This window comes from Otolemur garnettii, unplaced genomic scaffold (assembly GCF_000181295.1).
Source record: "Otolemur garnettii isolate 467f Iridium unplaced genomic scaffold, OtoGar3 scaffold00084, whole genome shotgun sequence".
NCBI classification, from domain to species: Eukaryota; Metazoa; Chordata; class Mammalia; order Primates; family Galagidae; genus Otolemur; species Otolemur garnettii.
In genome coordinates this window covers 741,784-746,922 of record NW_003852479.1, presented here as the reverse complement: position 1 = coordinate 746,922, position 5,139 = coordinate 741,784, and the positions used below count along the sequence as shown (strand labels likewise).

Here is a 5,139-nt window from a genome sequence, read left to right as displayed (position 1 = left end):
AGCAGAGAGAGCACACGCTGCAGGGTTTGGGGGAGCAGAGAGAGCACACACCATGGCTTTCTTTTGTTTGCTTGTTTTTTGGTTTTGCACCATGTATTTTTGTAAAAGCTCATTAAATGGATAGACTGATGAGTTGAGTAAGCCCTTTTTCATTAAAGCAAATATTAGAGTCATAGTCCAGACATGATTTGTCACTGGACTTTACATTGAGCAACTCACATAGAAAGTGAGTTTTTAAACATCTGGTGCAGGTTTTGAGCGGTGACTGCCCCCCCCCCCACACACACACACCTTGTTTCTCCTGCTGCTACATTGACTCTCACAGCAATCCCAGCACAGGATTTAAAAGGAAGGGGATCCCCCAAACGGCTGGTTGATGCGTTTGTGAAGATCTGCAAGTTTTCCTCCCTGAGTACTGGGCCACTGGTTCTCAGCTCTGGCTGTACACAGGAATCAGCTGGAGCTTTAAAAATTGCCAATGCCCAGCCCTGCCCAGAATTAAATCGCACATTTTAAAAAGCTCCCCAGGAGATTCTAATTCTTGGCCAAAACTGAGAACCTCTTGACCAGGCTTTCAGCGAGTGCTGATTAAGTCACCAAAATCCAGTGTGGAGCTGGGTACTCCACTCCCTCTCCCATGTCTATGATATGGTCAAGGCATCTCTGCTTCTCTAACATATAGTCTTTCTTTTTAATTTCAAATTAATATGAGAGTGCAAATGGTTAGGGTATAATGTTTGCATTTTTCAGGTAAAGCCCTTGCTGTAGTTGTGTCCTGCACCCAGAAGGGGTGCCATATGCCCTCACACTGTACCCATCAGGGGAGGGCACACCAATTCCTCCCCCTCCTCCCAGCTGAATTGAATTGAGTGTTTCTCTTGTGTGGGCATGTATTAAGTTCATCTCCTGGCTTCATGTTAGTATTGGCATATTGGATACTTGCTTTTCCGGTCTTGCAATACTTTACTAAGAGAAATGTGTTTCAACTCCATCCAGGTTAATACAAAAGATACATATAAAGTCTTTATCTTTTGAAGGCTGAATAGTATTCCACGGTGTACATAACTCCATTCCTGGGTTGATGGGCATTTAGGTTTCTTTTTGTTGTTATTGTTTTTGTTTTGTTTTGTTTGAGACAGAGTCTCACTCTGCTGCCTGGACCAGAGAGCCATGGCCTCAGTCTAGCTCGCAGCAACCTCAAACTCCAGGACTCAAGCAATCAATACTCCTGCCTCAGCCACCCACCATGATGCCAGGCTATTTTTTTTCTTTTCTTTTTAGTAGAGATGAGGTCTTGCTTTTGCTTGGGCTGGTCTCAAACTCCTGAGCTCAAGTGATCCTCCCACCTTGGCTGAGACACAGTCTTAATCATAGCAAACACCACTTCCCTACTGTTCTTCAGTAAAGTACTTAACAGTCCCATACGAGCTTCCCATAGGTGCTAAAGCAGTGAGCATCCCGCTCCTGGACGTACCGTGCTCCACAGAATGATGTTCGCAATCGTTTCATCAGGCATCATTTCAGAGCAGTGAAATATCACAATTTGTGCTTACAAGCATGAAGCTCTAAAGTACGCTCAGTCTGCTGCTGCTGCTGAGCTTGGTGAAGTGCTTTCATTTTCAGCCTGAGTACGAGATCATGTCACAATAATTAGATTAAGCCAGATGCACAGTGCCACCCGCGAGGCTGCAGAGCACGCAAAGCTTGACGTGTTCCTCAGGAATGTCACAGGCACCTTGGGATGAAGGCCTTGCTTCCTTTTGTTTGTAATTACTTGCAACTAACTGAACTTAATGTAATATACACACACACACATATATATTGTAATATATGTACGTATAGATACACACACATTTTCTTCCCATTTAAGGCTACCCCAGTGTAACTGGTGACAGAAACATGCTAATTAGAAACCGAGATAACCAGTGATACAGATGACAGAAAGATAATCATTCATCAGAGAGTGGGGTGGCCCAAGTTCCCTCACCCTGGCTAGCCCTGTGAGGCTTTGGACAAGTCCCCTGGCTTCTCCGGGCTCCAGCTTCTCTGCTGTAAAACCAAGGACTCACCTGTGAATGGCGCATGTGTTTTCTGTTACTGTTTCTTCTGATCCTGGACAGAGCCTCCCTAGAAGGTCATGTTGTGAAGAATTTGGAGGCTGCATCTCCTCCCAGGAAAGAATGTCATTATCAACATACGGATGTCTACGGTGAGACCAGGCAGCAGGGAGTGGAGGTGAAGTTCCATTAGACCAAAGACCAGTGTAGTCAATGAAAATCAGAAGAAATAAAATGAAAACACTTTGTTTCAACACCTTTACACTAACCGTTATAGCCATAAAATAGAGGCATAAATAAAAAATAAATACATGTACATGGTACAAATGTTCCTCAAAGAAATAAACGTAGACCTACTATTCAATCCAGCAGCCTCACTACTGGGTATCTACTCGAAGGAAAGGAAGTACTTTTATCAAGAAGATACCAGCACCCGAATGTTTTTATCACAGCACAATTCACAATTGCAAAGACATGAAGTGAACCTACGTGCCCGTTATTGCATGAGCGAATTAAGAAAATGTGATACACACACATACACACACATATGCCATGGAGTTCTACTCAGTCATAAAAAAAGAATGAAATAATATCTTCTGTGGCAACTTGGATGGAAATGGAGAACGTTAACTCAAAGAAAAGCTTAAATTGCCTGCAAGAATAAAGTTCAGCTCTAGTGCAATTGGGATAACTTATTTTTCATAGAAAAGTCTTCAAATGCCACTTCCAGGTGATGTTCATGGGTTATTAGAAAAGGCAAGAAAGATTTAATGAAATTCTTGACTAGAAAAGGAGAAAATATTTAGGGCCAAAGAAGAGAGTGAGTGGAATAGTTCTTACAGCCAAGAGCTTCAGACTCTCCAATAAATCAGAAGCATAATGAGCCAGTAAGTCCATGAAGATTCTAGGGAAAGGACGCTACGTCCTGGCGAGTTCAGACAAATGAAAACTGATTCCACTTACACACTCTGTGACCTAGTTTGAGGTTGGTTAGGCCAATAGTCATCACAGATAGAATTAAAAGAGACTACACTGCAATACTATTTTAACTCAGTTTTATTTTAATAATCTTGCCTTTGATTTCTTAAGTCACATTTTTCAAATTTATTATAATGATGAATAATTTTTTACTCTGACCAGGATGGCGACATTATTCCATAGACATGCACAAATACAAACTTTGTAAGACACATCTACCTCTGAGACCTGAAAGCACCCAAAAAGCTCAGATAACAAATGTCTGGGAGGACAGGACCACTTGTCACTTCTTCAAAGGTGCCCCAGGACGAGTTGGAGTTAATTGCTGCAACAAGACACTAAAACCAAGGCCAAGAGACAGTCTGCTCTAGAGACAATCGTATACCTAAAAATTAGAAGTTACCTGCCTCCCAGACAGGGGCAGGCCAAAAGGTGATGAAACCCATCCGGGTGATGAAAGCTTTGCTTTTTTAAGAAACCAACTTAGAAACAAGAAGAAACCATCAGCAGTGATTTCAATTTATCAGGCAGAGTTAAAAACAGGGGGCAGAGTCTGGGGAAAATGGAAAATAATTAGGGGCTCCTGGGGACAGAAATATGGTGTCAAGACCAAGTGAGAAACCTCAGGGCTGGAATAAATGCTGCCTGGAAGCTCCACAGTTTCCACCCTGATAGGAAGCGTCTGACATTGCAAATTCTAGGCTGCCTCGGGCAGATAAAGTGAAGGGGACTTTTGGGCAGCCAGCCTAAGCTGGTTTCCCAGGTTCAGTGTTAAACACCAGCTCCACCACGTTCAGAGCACAGTCCTAGAATCATTCTGGACTGTGTTAAAAGAGTCAAGAAAACAGCACAGCAAGTTTCCATGTGACACCAACCAAAGTCAGTACCCACAGTCAGAATGGCCCTAAGAGTCACAGCAAACCCAGGGGGCCCATTTGCACATTTCTCTGGAAACAGAAATGTTTTGCACGAAGATGTCATGACCTTTCCTCTATTAATTTGTTTAGCAAACTTTTTTTTTTAAGGACAAAGGTGAAACTTGAACTCAACCCTATTTTAAGGACAAAGGTGAAACTTGAACTCAACCCTATTTGAATGATCAAAAATCCTGTAATAGTACCCTTTCTACCATCTGCAGTTTGTCACGATGTGTGACACCAGTTGCTTAATGTTAACATGAACCAAGAGGGTAGGGCATATTTTTGTCCTCTACTGTACATTCATCACCTGAAACACTCTCTGATATCATGGAAGTGCCCGGAAAGTGTTTGCTGGAGAGATCATACCCACCTGAACAGTTGTGAGAGGCAGGATAATCCTCGCCTGCTTCTGCTTTGGGAGGGCAGATTGGAACACGCTGATTAGAACTCACCTGGAATAGGATCGCTGTCTCTGCATAATCAGGATTTGCGGCACCCTGATTGCTCCCATCTGATTCTTCCTTAAAAAATACATTGCAAGGCCTGAGAAAATATGAGTGAAGTTCCCACCACAGTGCCCTGGCACTGAAATCCCTGTTTGTTGGATGGAGGGAGTGAGTGGAGAACTCTGCTTCATGCATTCCTGGTGTCCCTGCCGGCCACCTCCCTACTATTTGGTTTTCTTTTGTTACCATATTTTTTAAGTGAGTCCTCAATGCTTTCATTTCCTCTCTAGTTATTTCCAATTCAGCTTTCTCCATAATCGAGTCTCCTGTCTTCCTCCACCAGTCTCAGCTTGACATCCACTGCCCAGTGCCCCTGCCACCAACCAGTCAGCTGGTGGCTTATTCCCGCCCTCCTGGGAAGGCTTTCCTCCCTCACCCTCTGTAAGATTCTACCCACAATTTCAGGCTGACAGCTAATCATTTCTTACACAGGAAACATATTATGACCATTCTAGTCCTGAGTGTTTCTTTCACTTTTTTTTTTTTTTTGCAGTTTTTGGCTGGGGCTGGGTTTGAACCCGCCACCTCCGGTATATGGGGCTGGTGCCCTACTCCTTTGAGCCACAGATGCTGCCCTTCTTTTACTTTTCTTTACATTTTTATTTTGGAATAATTTTAAATATTGCAAAAATAGTAGTTTCTGTATACCCTTCTCCCAGATTCATCTAATGTTACCAT

General features: G+C 43.0%; 1 non-coding gene across 1 annotated transcript; it reads left to right on the top strand.

The window, feature by feature from the left end:
• The first annotated feature begins 4,333 nt into the window (after positions 1–4,333).
• On the top strand, positions 4,334–4,471 carry LOC111726874. Its single transcript, XR_002774551.1, has one exon. It is a non-coding gene; the product is annotated as a U8 small nucleolar RNA (small nucleolar RNA).
• Positions 4,472–5,139: the final 668 nt, after the last annotated feature.